The following is a 17528-nucleotide window of genomic DNA, read 5'->3' as shown; positions in this document are numbered from 1 at the left end:
GGAGATGAAAGAGGAATCATTTAGCCTCTCAACCTCAGACAGTTCAAAACCGCAGACAGACTGTAATGCAGCCTGAAACATTTAGTATGATCATGTTAGATCATGTTGGGTATATTAAAAATCAATAAATGCAAATAGCTGATTCAGGCTTAAATTGTTCTCTAAATATAAAACCACAATTCAATTGTATGGTTGTTATCTCTGTCGGAGGCTTTGAAGGAAAGTAAAGCTTGATGCTATACTGCAGTTTTCACAAATATTGAATATTCCATGAAGATTTTCCTTCATATGGAGCTATAAAAACATATTATGCCATTTATTTTCAGTTCAGCACAACCGGCGTTTTAGATGCACTGCTGTGAATAAAATGGGCCCCATTTCCAACCCAGAGCTGCAAAAGGTGATAGAGGCTCTGTGAGCAAGACAGCTGCTGGCAAACTGTCTTATCATGGTTTAGGCGGATAATAGAGGCTTGTTGTCAAAATGACTGTTTCTTACTGGATTTGGAGACAGTTCTGACACTTCCGTCACTGCTCTTCCTGTTGGAGGAGCGCTCAAGGTTTGCAATTGAGACATTCTTTACTATTCTTTATTCGTTTTTTCTTTGTGAGACATGACTCCTTCCTGTTCATGTCACCTCAGGCTTTGCTTATGTTTTCAAATGTTGGTATTAGAAATTCTGACACTGCTAGTATTAATTGCAGTGTTAGTACATGATAGTTCACCCAAAAATGAAAATTGTCAATTCAAGCACCCTCATGTCTTTCCAAACCTATATGATAACATATTTTGAAGAATGTTTCAGTGGTTTCTGTCCATACAATGAAAGTCAGTGGTGTCCTAAACAACTCTGGACTCCACTGACTTTACTGCATGGACAAAAAACAAACATTAGTTATTTTTCCATCCAAAGTTGTGAATTTATCGTGCAAAATTGGAATATTGCATACAACATGTGTGAATTAAGCACCGTTTCTCCCAGTGAGTTGAAGAGAACAAAATTGTAACTTCCTGATTGGAATGTGTGATATATACCGTCTACGATCGTAATTGTTGTTTAAACGATATGCGATTTGACATTGAGTATATCACAAAAACACCCAGAGAGTGCACACATACACTACATGATGTAGGTTAGACTACTGTGCCTAAACATTTAAGAGTTCATACTTTCACTGCATGATTTAGTCTTTTAAAATACATTTAGAATTCCCCCAAAATTCAAGATAAGGGGCAGATATGCCCCATATGACTTTTATGGGCTTTTTATATTATTTATATCATTTGATATAGTTAATATCACATGAAGAGTACAGTTTTTTTTTTCCAAATATCAGCATGAGAGCAAATGTAATACTGATTTTTTAAAACAGTCCAATAAACAAGAAGTAAATATTAATTGACTTACATTTTAGACACAACAGTGTCTCTTTTTGCTCTATTTTCATCAAAAAATTGTTTAAAACAAGGCCACAGCAGAACTGTTTTGCATCTCTAGCTGCATTTCCATTACCCTTCAAATTGCACAAATTGAAATTGCGAATTGAAAATATGCTTAATGGAAACATCAATTTAGCAAAACCTCCCATGTATCATAGCATCTTTACGTTCACATTATTTGGTTTTTCAAGCAATTAGAAAAAGGAATATAACAAAACTACAATGGAAACAATTATTATTATTTTTTTCTCTTCACATTTTTTCTTTACAAGATGTCCGAACCGTCACGGTACGGACATCTTGGTTCGGTGCATGAGGCCTTACAACAAATACAGGCAATTCACCCCCAATCCAGAAGGGGGCGCCCGCAGTAATGCAACGCTGTTTGATAACCGCCAGCAGAAGAACAGCGAATGCCATGAGTTGCGCACTTGAAAGCAAAGCCCCCTAGACAGTGACCATGTGCTGATTCTGAACGCGTCTCTCACTGACAAGGGAGTATACTTTAAAGGCTTGCGCACTCAACTGTTTGTGAAATGGGGCTTTGTGCTCGTGTATCCTACCTCTCTCATTCGGCACGAATCCAAATATTATGTAATATTTCCGTATTTGCGATGTAACGTATCTGAATGCGAAACTATTATTTATTATGTAAATGATTGGCTTTGTACTTCAGTCGCGTTCCAACGGTGACAGAGAGGAGGGCGCGCTGATGTTTGGTTCACTGTAATTTATTTTGATAAAGTACTAACTGTGCTGTCAAGTTAGCAATGCTGGAACTGATGTGTTTTGTGTGTGTGTGCGCGCGCGCTCCGGCGCAATCACTTCAACTGTTTCCTTATACCAGCAGAATCAACTTTAAACACTTATTGTCTTATTAATAATGCATCACTGTATAAAGGTCTGCTTTTATTTGTGTACACTCACAATGAAAACAAAAAAAAAAAAACAAGTAGGATGTTGCTTTCTGCCATTTGAGTTTCCTTTCTGTGAACAAATTAAGCTTGTCATAAAAATGAACTGAAACTCAGCATATATAGGCTGTTACATGTCGCACAGTTTGTTCCCCCCTTGTTTATCTGTAAACTAAATCAAATATATTTCAAGAATGTATTCCTTGTATGTATGTATATATATCAGTGGTTGGAAAAGCCTTCTCTGCCGGCCTAAACACTATAAGAATCAGACTTAATTGTAATATTTTTTTTTTCCATGAATGTGTATTAAATTATTTCCAATAGTCTATTCTCTTCATTTCATGGCTTTTCTCTTGGTTGCCCTGCTTCCAGTAGTGTATGTTTATATTAGAGCTTTTATCCAATCATATTTCAAGCAATCATGTTGCCAGGGTCAAAGAAATCTGCCTAAGGCCTTCAGAATCAACAGTGCAGGTGTCTGTAACTTAAAATCAATGGCAGTGCCTTATTATATATTTTCAGTGCATTTTGAAAAATATTCGCCTTCTGTAAATCTAAAGACTAAAGTACTAAATGACCGCAAAAAACAACCACACACCTCCTCTGCAAGGGCGCTGTGAAAGACTCGTGAAGATGAAAAACTACTAGAGTATGGTAGGTTATATTTAATTTTTGACTTTTTATTGCTTTATGCGTTGTATTCTGATGTTATCTGCACGATATAGACGGCTTCATCGGGCGCAAGCGCCTGGACCGAAGTGAACTTGCGGTCGGTGTTTGTTTATCGGTCTTGTTAGTGGCGCTGGCTACAAACACAGCTAAATTTGAAGTGATGAGTAATGAAGTTGGGCTCAGGTTGTTGTGTTGTGGGATGTGCTTCAGATACATTTATTTATTTTTGGCAACCCGCCACGATATCAAAACAGACCGATTTTTCAAATGACTTCGTTAAAACACATGTATACGCTTTTCTTCATCGTCTTGTGTGATTTGTAAAAAATTGTACTTGCTCACTTTCCCAGTAAAGCTGTGCTAACTAGTATTTTCCTCCGGCAGCGTGCGGGCAGAGTGGCGGGGAGACGCGTGAAGACAAAAAGCAGTAAGAGTTCGTTAAATTGTTAGGTCAACTTTAAAACACATGTAATCGCCTTATTTGTTTTATACCAATGTTATCTGTAAGGTATAAATACGTTTGAGTTAATAAATGTCTGTAAGAACATCGGGTGGACTCTGTTTATTTCATTTTGTCAGGTTAATGCCTCAGCTAGAGAGAATGCGTTGCGCAGTTGCGGCAAATAGTTGAATTGAGTTAATCCAACATCCGTCATATCGCGAGAAGAAAAAATAGTTTTAGTCGCATAACATTTTGCAAGGTTTTTTTATTGACATTTATAAAATATGGAAACGCACCTTCTGAAACACACAACGGTGTTTCGTTACTGTATCAATCAGCCCTTTGATTGATGGATCTGTTGAATGAGTGACTCCAATGAATCACTCATGCGGTGATTTGCCACCATCTACTGGCGATTTTAGGTTTATATTTTAAGTATATTTTCACTTTTTCTTTTTTTTTTTTGTCCAAAATCATTTCAAATATCAATATTCAGCTCTTTTTTTTAACATCAAAACATTGTTTATGCATTTGTAACTGCAGGTGTCCTGCATTAAATGCATCTAAATGCCACTTCAGATGCAGATTCTCTGCCACCACTGCATTGCAAACACAAACTTTGATACTGATTTCATTTGATTAGTAACAGCCCTATAGTTTCTTATATTTGAGTTTATTGATTACATTTAAGAATTTGACACAAAAGATGATGCATACATGTAATTAGATTAGAAAAACTGGTCTTATGAAGGTAAAAAAAGGTTAAAAAAAAAAAGGTTTAACTTCTTGGAAAAGTTAATTTCCTGCAAACGAACCACTGCACAGAATATAAAGAATATCTGAAGCTTGGGGATTTAGCCCTCCACGGCAGTCCTAAACCCAGGGCTTAATTTGTGCCGGAACAAGCCGGATCCGGATCCGGCACATCCGAAATCAGATCCGGCACCTCATTTTGTCGGATCCCCCTCCTCACGCACCAATATGAAATAAGTTTGTGCTGACCTATAGTGTGCATATATGAAAAATAATGGCTGCGCTTGCGGCACATCTACATTTGAAATAAAGAACCTGAGCGCGCAAAAGATGCGACGTGAACTTCTCTGCTCTCACAAGACATGCATGGTTCCAATTGCCTATACGCATGCGTTTTCTTTCTCAACTGTTCACATTTACTTAAGAAAAAACCTGGATATTCGCCAGGACGGCCATTTCTGCATAATTTTGTGTGTATTTGGCCACTTAGGCTCAACAACAAACTACGAAAAATAACTCGATATGATACTCGCTAGGCGGCTTTGGATGTGACTGTAAGCGCTCAGCCTTGAGACCGCCTCTGAGCGCCATGAGTACCGATTAGCTTAAAAAGACGTGCATTTTTGTAACGATGCAACAATGGCCCGATTAAGCAAGTGACAAATCTGTCAACTGTCCCGAAATGCGAGCGAAAGTCGTGGATCAGCGACAGCGTGCAGCAGCTCGTTGTATTGCAGACGAGATGCGCTGATGTGAAGCTGCTTTGAGAGAGTGAAAGAGAGATGCGGTCCAGTTGAATCACTCACGCTGTTTTCAAATGACTGATTTAATCTGCTAGTTTGTGTGGATTTATTTACTCATATAACCTACTTGCTATATTGAATAAATGTTTGCAGGAATTTCCCTCATTATAAATTTGAAAGCTGCGGGGATGAGTAAAATGCGATATACACACAATCCCCCACGAAATTCTGGACAGGATTAATTATAACTCTATTACAGAGAAAATAAAATTCCATTATTTATTTATTTATTTATTTATTTATTTATTTTTCCCAGACCTGGAAATTTCTGTTTCAAAATTTCATGGCTTTTTCAGTTTTTTTTTTTTTAATGTACAAACCCTAATAAAAGCAACTGATGCACGCTGTTAATCACTTAAACTGGCCCACCAATGTGATCGTCTGAATGCTCCGTTACCTCTTCCTTCTCTAATCACATGCCGGATCCGTCACCCCGCTTTGTTCCGGGACCTCGAAATTTACAAATTAAGCACTGTCTAAACCTGCCAAATTACTAGCACAATAACACACTCAGCAAAATATTGTCTAATCATCGTTATCGACAAAATTCCAGAAAATATCAACATATCATTTTCATTATCGCACACTCCTACAGTACTTCCTGATAAACTGGCACCAAATATCACTAGGAAAAATGGAAGTTACTGCAATAGGAGAAGCCACTGTGAGTCTTTTTCATATATAATTGATGACTTGCACCTCAGAGAGCAGTTGAAATGCAATAAATGTGATCATGTTGCCATGTGTTTGAATGCCTCATATTTGGTAACGAAATCATGTGACAGTTCTGAGGCATGATTATACCAAATCATTCTGATTATGCATATTGGTTCAGGCATTTCATAAATAATAAATCATTTGAGTTTTCGATGATTTATACCTTTGAAAATTTTAACAACCTCATAACCCTATAAATTAAATGGCAGTGTTTAAGTCTTCCCATTTGGGCTATAGACATCTGAAATCTTGTGGCTTGTGAAGAGTGTTATTACTTTTTCTAACAGTTGGCCTTGGATTTTTTTCTCACCCCACAGATAAATCAGACAACTAAAATCTCATTGAACTTTCATTGAATGAGTGATATCTCAGAATAGAGAGTGGGGTAAGCAACCACATAGCAATGACCCATAATAGAAACATGAACAAATCACTCCCAATAACGAAGTGTAGCAAAGTCCTTGAAACCAGGTTTGCGTGGACACCCCACACATAATCTTCATGTTATTTTCAACTGCAAATAGTACAGATTTAGAAAGTTTCTTTTTGTTTCATTTGTAAGAAAGCAAACAGACCCAGAGCTCCCCATGTATGTTTACATTAGACTTTGAAAAGGTCAAGGAAAGATCCATTTAAAGAAGTAATGAAATGTGTGTTTAAGGTTTGATAGGATTTGTCTCTCTTCCAACTGCACAGTCACATAGTCAATAGTTTCATCTAATATAAACCCTGTACTCTGTAAACACTTGCAAAACTCTGTAAAGTTTTGTAAGAGCCTCTGTGCATGAGACCATATCTGCTGAAAATATACTGAAGCAGTAATGTACAATATCAAGGAAGGAATTGAAGGAAAAGTTCACATCTTTTATTTGCTCACCCTTGTGTTGTTCCAAACATTTTTGCCTTGGGAAAATACATTTTTTCAAAACTTCTTGCTTTCTTTATTTTTCTTTTATTTCTTTTTTTATATACAATGAAATAGGGCTATGCAAATAATCGAATGCGATGATCATGCGCATCTAGTCAGTAAAGCTGAACGCGATATTGCGTAGCAATATTCTCTGTGTATTAAATGTCGCTCCATCTGAAAACAAGTGAAGGAGATTAACTTCTAATCACAGAACCGGCTTTACTGACTAGATGCGCACGATCATCACATTAGATTATTTGCACAGCCCTACAATGAAAGTTCATATTGACTATGGAGAAATACAATTCTGTCATCATTTACTCACCTTTATGTCATTCCTGTTAAATCTGTATGACTTACTTTCTTCTGTGGAGAACAAATTATACACTGCTCAAAAATATTTAACACTTTTTAATCAGAGTATAGCATTAAGTCAATTAAACTCCTGGGATAGTGATCTGGTCAGTTAAGTAGCAGAAGGGATTGTTAATCAGTTTCAGCTGCTTTGGTGTTAACAAAATTAACAACAGGTGCACTAGATGCACTGTAAAAAAAAAAAAAATCAAGCTGTTTCGACTAATTATTTAGCAACTAGTTCCACAGAAATATTTATGTTAAGTATTGCCTTTTTTTTCAATCTTTACTGAACTAGTTTTATAGTTCATTCAACTAAAATGTTTCAATTGGTCAAACATTTAGAAAACTTCAGCAAGTTATGTCAATTAAAATTTAACCATTTACTCCATGTGTTTTATATGTTACCTCAACTAAGATTTATTATTTGGGCATAAGAAATTGCTGGGGAACTTCATAAACATATATTTTTTTTATAGTTTAACAAAATTATTAAAAATGATTAACTGGTGTTTATCAATCACTAAAAACACATACGTTACAACACATAATAGCCTTTATTTAACAACAGTCTCCATTTATAACATTTTTCATACAGACTAAACATACAGGTTTTAAGAAAAAAAGTCACCAACATCTTGGATGGCCTAAGAGTCAGTAAATTAACAGCAAATTTTCATTTTTGGGTGAACTATCCCTTTAAAGCATTACATCTGTAATACAACTGCAAAATTCAGTTTAAAATTTGTTTAATGGACTAAGAAAAAACTAAACAAGCTAAACAAAATGCTAGTTCTCCTCTGGCCAGACAAAACTAGCATGGCATGGTTTAATTCTAGGCTGCAACACAGGTCAGATTGAGCAGAGGACTTGTCTGGTTATCGTGGTCTTGTCCCAATGGCCAATGAGGTCTTCGGAGGGGCTCTGTCTCTGGAGCTCATCTAGCTGACATGGTCTCTGCTGACATTCAGGGCTGTCGAGGTTGTCTCTAGGTGCTGATCCACTATCTTATCTGGATACAGACTGGATCTGGGTGGCTATTGGGACCTCGGAATAAGAAAGAAACAGACTAATATTAGCGTAAATGCCACTGAGAACAATAAAGCACAATAATTGTAGTAAAAACTCTAAACATTTACATACATTACCTGGAATGAAAACAACAAACTCCTAGTCTTGAAAGTACACACACATGTAGTTGCTGTGGAGTGGTCTGGTCACACGGCAGTGTTTGGTGCCTTGGAAGAACTGGGTTGCATCTGAAATCTTGCAATGATGACAAAGCACCAACAAAACCTTTGGCCACACCCTGATGGAGAAAGAAAATTACATTTTAAGTTCAAAAAATTAAATGATGCCTTTTAAATCATTTACAATGTATCAATATCAGTTAATTAAATTTGTGATGAAACAGATGTTGCAACCATTTTTTTTGGCACAAATCCATTCCACAATCCATTGCACAAAAGGGAGCATTGATGCTGACTGGATTTGTAATAGAACATGTACAGTTCATGTTATAGGGCTAAGTTACCTTAAATAGCATAAAAATATCATCAAAATATAACGGTCCTGCCTGTTGATGATAAATACCAATGGTTTTACAAATTGATTGATCGATTGTCCCAATTGTTTACTGAGCCGCGGTCTTTCCCAGACCCACTGCACAAACTTGTGTGCACAATCTACTGATTCACTACCTAGGGAACTGACTGAGATGCTTTGAACGACCTTATGAAACGATTCAGTTGTTCATTTTCGTTCGGAACGACAAACTTCTCCTCCGAAGTGCCATTCACGAGACCAGAAACGCTGTGTAATCCTCCCCGTTTGAAAAGAGCGACATTGCACCGTCGCTTGTTGTTAGTCACGTTTAATGTCGTCTTTTTACTTCAGGACAATTGCAAAAGTTTGCACATGCAGAAATATAGAGAAATACTCTCTCAAAAGTTGTTTTAAACCTGAATGAGTTTCTTTCTTCTGCTGAAAATAAATGCTATTTTGAGGACATGGAAAACCAAACAGTTGCTGGTCCACAGCGACTTCCATAGTATTTCTTTTTTTTTCCTACCATCAAATTCAGTGTGGACCAGCAACTGTTTGGTTACCCACATTCTTCAAAATATCATCTTTTGTGTTCAGCACAAGAAATAATTTAATACAGGTTTGGGACAACATGTGAATGAGTAAATAATGGCAGAAATTAAATTTTAGAGTGAACTATCCCTTTAAAGGGTCGTGAAACCCCCTGTTTCAGCACTGATTAGTTCTCGCCACCGTTTTAAAAAATGCTAAAAAAGTGGCGTGGTGCGGAGCGGAGGGGAGACAGACTACACACAGCTTTGGGTTCAGACAGTTTCATTTCGCTCCCATCAAGTTAAAAAAACAAATAAATGCACAGCCATTTGCACTCTGCATCGAAAACATATATGAACGCGCTGTTGCACCTCCTGATAAAGTTTTAGGCTTATTCTGCGGGGTTTACATAAGCCTTTTGACGGGTTGTGTCAAGGAGCTGTAAAAATGGTTAAGCTCACTAAGTGAATGAATCGCGTTTGTTCTGAACTCGTATTACAAAGCAAAAACAAACATTCTCCTTCGATCCATGAATGTTTCTCAGTTAATGTGCGTGATCTCTCAGTCTGAAGTAGGGCTGTAGCTATCGAATATTTTAGTAATCGAGTATTCTACCGAAAATTCCATCGAGTTATCGGATAATAACAACTTTTTCTTTATTAAAGAGCAATACTAAATGTAGTACTCTCTTAATAATAAATGAGAGAGACAGAGACAAGAGTTAGTGGTTGCCCAAGCGGTCCTCTTTGTTGTCTTTAATATACATTGTATTTCATTAAGACACTTTGAATCACAGTAGTCATCAACACATATAAATACTTAAATCAAATCACAGTAAACAAATAAATGGATAATCATATACACAGAAATGTTGCAGATCTTCCACACATCTGGATTTACTCATAAATATCTCAGATCAACTACTCAGGTAAGTATTACAGGTAACGTTAGTATGCAAACGACTCAGATAAACTTCTCTATGAAACGGGTATTAAAATTACGCAATTACACAAATGATCAATTTAAACAAATTATTAACACATTAAGGCAGGGCTATTCAATTAACTTCATTTGAGGGCCGGATTTTCGAATTGAACATTTGAAGGGGGCCAAGGGGGTGGGGGGCCATCCCGATCTTTTTCTCGGAGGCTTATAAAATTGGAAATTAAATTTAAATGCATATTCAGCAGTAAAATTCAATATTACCAACATTAACATCTATAAAAGGTTAACATTAGTGCTGTCTGCCATTCAATTAAAAACAATAATCACACATTTTTTTCTGTAATTAATTTAAAAAATGTGACTAAACGAATATTAATATATTTGTGTTGTCATATTTTCACACTGAACTTCCAAATTAATATAGAAACAACAAAAAGATGGTATATTTTAAATGTTTAATTGCAACTTTTTTACTAGCCTGTTATTAATGAAGTATACAAATAATGTTACTGTTGTCTCTATTAAATAAATTTTTCCCTTTAATTTTAGCCATTTAATATTACAGTATAATTGAAATGTTATATTATTTTTAACATTTAATAGGCTTTGAAAAATCAAATTTTCTATAAGTGAACTTAAAACAATCTTCACATAAACTATAAATTGTATGCATAAGCTATATTGATTATTCTTTATTCGAGCTACAAAAGTTAATCAGTGACTAGAGCAGTTGAGTGATTTCTCTTTTTCTTTAGTTCTTTGATTTACATCAATAACAGATTGCAGCAGGTTTCACTTTAAAAGCAGCGCTGTTTCTTTAATAAAACCTGATGCACATGACGCGGATGTGACACATATCCAACTCTTCACGGTCTTTTAGGATTTTATAACTGATTTAAGACTGTGTTTATGAGGTAACTCGCGAAAACCATGTATTTTTACATCATTGTGTGTGGTTTTGTCTATTGAAGAGGTTGGTGCGCTTGTCTGAAGCGGCTCAGTTTATGAGTAACAGCCAAACGCGCAGATTTTCAAACTATTCTTCCTGCTTTGATAAAAATCTTCGAAAGGTCGGCGCTGTTTCTCTCCAGAAGTTATGACCGATAACACTGTCTTTAAACTTGTTTAAACTAACGTTAGAATTGTGGATATCTCATAACTCCCTCACATAAGCCTTCTCAAAACTGCCATCTATTGATGTTGCGGTCTCCGGTAGATTGTTGTTATTGCGTCTTTCCCTTTTCTATTTGGCTGGCCCGGGCCAGTGTTGCCACCTTGTGGACAAACTAATTAATGCAAGAACAATTCAAGGCCAATGTGCAACCTGCGTACTCTTCCTCGGGCCGGATGAAGATGATTGGAGGGCCGGATTGGGCCCGCGGGCCGCCAATTGAATAGCCCTGCATTAAGGCATGTAAACTGTAGTTTGGCATTACATTTTAATAAATGTAATTAACCTTAATAATAAATGAGAGAGACAGAGACCAGAGTTAGTGGTTGCCCAAGCGGTCCTCTTTGTTGTCTGAGGATGCGCTGCAGTTGTCACGGTAACTCTACTCTCTCTCAACTGCCACTAGGAATTCGGAAAATGCAGCTGGACTGTCCAGTGCAAACTCATTGGGTGCGTCCGAAATCGCATACTTCCCTACTATATAGTATGCGAAAAACAGTATGCGAGGCGAGTAGTATGTCCGAATTCATAGTATTCGAAAAATAGTAGGCGAGAAGTACCCGGATGACCTACTACTTCCTTCCGAATTCTGTAGTAGGCAAACGATGGACACTTTACTATCCCATGAGGCCGCGGGAGAGGCGGCGTCATATTCGAAAAATGGCGGAAAGCCGCGACGCGGCTGTCTTCAAGTGTAAAGTACCTCAGGGAAAAACATTGTTGATGTTCATTGTGGTTAACTTGTACTTGTTTAACATCATCCAAATAAACGACTGACTTGTTGAGGGTTTAACAAACAGATGAAACGACTGTGTGAATTGGGTGTAAAAAGATCTCTAATCATTACCGATCAGATGGAGTTACGTTAACCTCTATGTAGTACATCAGCTTGTTAACGCTGCTTTCTTTAAATAGACGGTTCGTTAAGCATTAAGAATTTAAATCATTAACGATGTTCGCGCAGTGAAGTGGGTTCTTTAAATTTTCGCGCTGTTGTGAAGACGCTTGACACGTGACAACATCAACATGGCGGATGTAGTACGTCCGAATTCCATTCATACTACCCTCATGCATACTATATAGAACGTACTTTTTTAACGGTTGAGTAGTACGTTCGAATTCAAATGTAGTACCTACACAAGTAGTGTGCGATTTCGGACGTAGCCATTATAACACATTAAAGTAATTTCAGTTAAACTTATATATTACACATGTAAATAGAAATAGACATATGTAAATACATAAAATATATACAAATAATTTAATATTTTTATGAGACAAACACTACGCAGCAGGGTGGTCACATAAATATACAAGAGAAAATAAGACAGGTCTCTTAAAATGAACAAGTAATTTGTTTCCTTTTTAGAAAAATGAATTTTTTTTATTGCTGAAATTGCATATATTAAAGGTCCCATGACATGCTGCTTTTTGGATGCTTTTATATAGGCCTAAGTGGTCCCTAATACTGTATCTGAAGTCTGTTTCCCGAAATTCAGCCTTGGTGCAGTTTTCAGCCTCTATGAGCCAGTCCCACAATGAGCTTTCCTTAGGACGTGCCGTTCTGTGTCTGTAGCTTTAAGGACGAGAGAGGCGGGGCAAGGTGGAGGGTGGGTGTGTGGCCTTAACCAGCTTGTGCTACCATGCGCTAATGTTGACAGTAGATGTATGGCAATGGCTCGTAGACACGCAGTCCTTCAAGCTTTTCAGTTTGACCCAGAATCTGATCCGGATGGAGAAGCACCGGATGAAGAAGTTGCAACTCAGCGGCTACAGCAGGACGTCTCCGAATGGTTAGTTTAAAATATTGTGTCTGGATACGGTACTTTAGTTGGTTTGTTTATGTATGCTGTTTCAGTTATTATCATGTAGCTAATGCTAGCCATAGGCACAGATGAAGGAACTAAAAAAATACTTCGGTGTTCATTTGTACATCCAAACACTGAGCAACTGCCATGCTTCGCTCGTTTGCAAGCCATGATGTCTCGCGAGGAAAAAAAATATTGCGCTCGCCTCGCACGGTAGTAGCTCATTTTCTCATGGGCGGGCAAAGCAGAGAAAGGGGAGGTAACCTTTCCCTGTATGACGACATAAAGGGAAGATTCCAGATTGGGCCATCTGAGCTTTCATTTTCTCAAAGGAGAAGCAGGATACCCAGGGCTCGGTTTACACCTATCGCCATTTCTAGCCACTGGGGGACCATAGGCAGGCTAGGGAACTCATATTAATGTTAAAAAACCTCATAAAGTGAAAATTTCATGCCATGGGACCTTTAATAACTGTGAAAACTAAACCCATTTAGTGCATTTAATTGCCATATTACATTCAAAATACAAATATATAAAAATATAAAAATCAATATCAAATTTCTTTAAAAAAGGTAAACATAGTACAACCTAAAACTAAGACATAAATCAAAATAATAGTAATAAAAAATAATAATAAAACCTAAACATTGTGCAACTTAACTTTCAAGTTTCAGCCTAACTGTGCGTTCACACCGCAGGCGGCGAGAGCGTCAAAATTCGCTCTGGCCGCCCTGCCAACGACGCTGTAGTAAGATCCGTTGACGCTCTGACGATCGAACGTTTGGTCTTGTATTTAAAGGAGCCGAAAAGCAAACAAGCATGTTGATCTTGTGCAGACTGACCAAAAGTAGGGTATAAGTTAACCTCATGAAATATTTTAATTGTGAAAGTAAAAAATTGATCGATGGAAAGAACTTAATTATAGTTACATGTTTGCTAAAGAAATAAACCAATAAAAGCCATTTGTGTGGTGTGTTTTTTGTGTCCGTGGTTAAGTGCTAGTCTAAATGCAGTTGGTCAAATTGGTGTTGTTTTGAGCAAATGAATTGCATTCCTGCTGAAAAACAAGCGTTCTAGCGTGAAAATGCTTAGGAACTAATGTGGTCGGAACCAAAGTTTACAGGACTGCGTTCTCTGGACTCCGCTCAAGCGGAGGACTTCTACTTTCCGATTGGTTGCCGCCCAACCGCGTCATAGCTCATTACCATAAAGTTGACCTGATTTCAACTCTCCTCGACGCTCTCGCCGTCCATGCCGCGCCGCTCTCGCCGCTGCTTGCCGCCGGCTCACATTGAAAATGAATGACTTCCGGCCACTTTGACGCTCTCGCCGCCTGCGGTGTGAACCCAGTACAGCTCAGGCATGACATAAGCCTTAACTGTCTTAGAAGGATTTGTGGCTTTTGTAAGAGGCAAAAATTAGTGGGCAGGAAGCTAACGTGGATCAAAAACAAGAGTCCATACACATAACATTTATTAACACATTTTTCAGCAACATGAATTTAAAGTTATTTGGAGAATAAACCCTCTTAAATGTCTCTCTGCATACTGGTGTGTGTGTGTGTGTGTGTGTGTGTGTGTGTGTGTGTGTAAAATAATTTAAAGTAGCATGCACTGTAAAAAAAAAAAACATTTTAAGGCAACCAGCTTCAGCAGATTTTTGAGTTTACTCAACTTATTTTTGTGAGAGATTCTCAAATTTTTGTTGTATAAACTTAAAACGACAAGTTAAGAACTCAAATCTGCTGAATCTGGTTGCCTTGAAATTTTAAGTAGGCTCAACTGTTTTTTTTTTTTTTTTTACAGTGTAGTTGCAAACACAGTGCTCTGTATGTAGTTACAGTAAATGGAAGGGATGCACCGAAATGCAAATTCTGGATGTGCTTGGTCGAAAACCAAAACCAAAAATGCTTTGTAATAATTATTTATTTTATTAAATAATATATAGTCATTTTGTAAGACTTTTTAGTTTTAACTCAATTTTAATGACGCGGAACTTAAAAAACACAAGCCAATAAAATAACCACACTTTTATTGAAAGAAATGTGTGATCATTCCTTAAAAAATAAAGTTTTCATAATTTTAGTAGTAGTAGTTATGTCCATTCTGCTGAACAATAGTAATATATTTCTGCTACAATGCCTTCAAATTAAACCGGACTTTTATTTTGACGGGTTGCCGTGAATACCTTTACATTTCTGTGTGTATATGATATGACGCTAGTTTTACTCAAATGAAACTGTGAAATGCTCATGAATTGAGTGACTCTCAGAGCAGTTTTGGAGATGTTTGTGTGTTTATGTCCGCGTTTCAGTGTGTGTGTGTGGTAAAGGAAAACACGTGTCTCTGCAGTTCATTCACACAGAGTTCTCATGATCGCGTAATATGAGTCAATGGTCATCAGATCGCGTAAATCAGTGGAAAATGAATAGAAATGACGATTCTGTGTTGGAAACATCAAGTTAAGCGTATAAAAATCCTGGCAAAGCTATTATTATCAGCGCATGTGAGCAGAGCATAGCGGGGAGCAGATCAGTGAACGAGATTTTTCAGCGTTGCACAGCACAGTAACGCTGCTGCAAACAGGAACAAGTACTACATAGAAATTTCTTTTCAGCGCGATATTCGAGTGGACTTCGCTTTTCCAGTCAGCATGAGCGGTAACTGAGCAGAATGAGCATTGATGGAGCGGAATATTTAATGGAGCGTCACACGGCGCAGTGTTGAGAGTGAAACCTGAACACTGGCGGCGCAGTGCGGAATATATTTTCGGCGGCCGAAAATTCAGTGCATCCCTAGTAAATGGACTAAACGATTCTTCGAAGCACATAATTTGCCTCGATTATTTTTTTGGGATTCGAGTTACTGGAGGAATCGTTTCAGCCCTAGTCTGAAGCGTCTGTCATAGCAAATCAACATATGCTGCTCTTGGATAAGAACAATCAGTCTCATGAATAATTAAATGGACACCGACACGTCATCGATGTACTGTAGTCCATTGCCACGTCACAAATTGTGAGGTCAACATGATGTAGATAATTCAGCGCTGAATTAAAATCATCTTTTAATTTTAAGTTTAATACATGAACATAACAAATGATGTGATCGCAAAACAATCAGGAAAAAAGGCATTGCATGCAAATTTTTAAGTCATAACATATAGTCGCCAGTGGCGACCTCAGCAAAAACTTCACTCGCAAATTAATATTTTTGGTCGCAAATGCGACCGTTTTAGTCGCAGTCTGGAGCCCTGCATATCCATGGATATGGCTAGACAATGGCACCCTGACTGCCATTAGGTATCGGGATGAAATCCTTGGACCCATTGTCAGACCCTACGCTGGTGCAGTAGGTCCTGGTTTCCTCCTGGTGCACGACAATGCCTGGTCTCATGCGAGAGTATGCAGGCAGTTCCTGGAGGATGAAGGAACGCTTGCCTGACCTACATCCAATAGAACACCAATAGAAATGCAGTCCATCCCACACCGCCAGGTATCACCTCAGACTGTAAAGGAGCTCAGTGATGCCCTGGTCCAGATTTGTGAGGAAATACCCCAGGACACCATCCGTCGTCTCATTAGCAGCATGCCCAGACGTTGTCAGGCATGCATACAAGCACGTTATACCACAGCCATATCACCCTGCAGCCCAAGACCGGTTGCCCATGGAAGCTAAGCAGGGCTGAGCCTGGTCAGTACCTGGATGGGAGACCTCCTGGGAAAACTAGGTTGCTGTTGGTAGAGGTGTTAGTGAGACCAGCAGGGGGTGCTCACCCTGTGGTCTGTGTGGGTTCTAACGCCCCAGTATAGTGACGGGGACACTATACTGACAAATGAGCACCGTCTTTCGGATGAGACATTAAACCGAGGTCCTGACTCTCTGTGGTCATTAAAAATCCCATGATACTCATCGTAAAGAGTAGGGGTGTAACCCCGGTGTCCTGGCCAAATTCCCTCCACTGGCCCTTGTCTATCATGGCCTCCTAATAATCCCCATCCACTTGATTGGCTCTATGACTCTCTCTCCTCTCCACCTGTAGCTGGTGTGTGGTGAGCGCACTGGTGCCGTTGTCCTGTGGCTGCCGTCGCATCATCCAAGTGGATGCTGCACACTGGTGGTGGTTGAGGAGAGACTCCCCACATGATTGTAAAGCGCTTTGGGTGTATAGCAATACACAATAAAAGCGCTATATAAATGCTTCATTCATTCATTCATTCATTCACGTGGGACCATACAAACTACTGAGTACCATTTTGAGTTGCTGCAATGAAATTTCAGTGAATTAGACTAGCCTGCTGCATCATTTTTTTCACTTTGATTTTTGGGGTGTCTTTGAATTCAGCCCTCTGTAGGTTGATCATTTTCATTTCCATTAAACTATGTGGCATCCTTTCGTTCCTAACACATTACCCAGTCCATATCAGTATAGATATCCAGCATGATATTTTTCCCCATTGAGATCCGATGTGTTTTCAAAGTGTTCCTTTAATTTTTTTGAGCAGTGTATATTATATATGAAAA

The 17528-nt window shown here is 38.1% G+C and overlaps 1 protein-coding gene across 5 annotated transcripts in view; it reads left to right on the top strand.

The window, feature by feature from the left end:
• Positions 1-17528, top strand: part of doc2b (double C2-like domains, beta) — a 300599-nt gene that overhangs the window by 12298 nt on the left and 270773 nt on the right. The window lies entirely within an intron of this gene.

This window comes from Onychostoma macrolepis, chromosome 05, assembly GCF_012432095.1.
Source record: "Onychostoma macrolepis isolate SWU-2019 chromosome 05, ASM1243209v1, whole genome shotgun sequence".
NCBI lineage: Eukaryota > Metazoa > Chordata > Actinopteri > Cypriniformes > Cyprinidae > Onychostoma > Onychostoma macrolepis.
The sequence above is the reverse complement of the archived record's forward strand: the minus strand, read 5'-3'. Positions and strand labels throughout refer to the sequence as shown.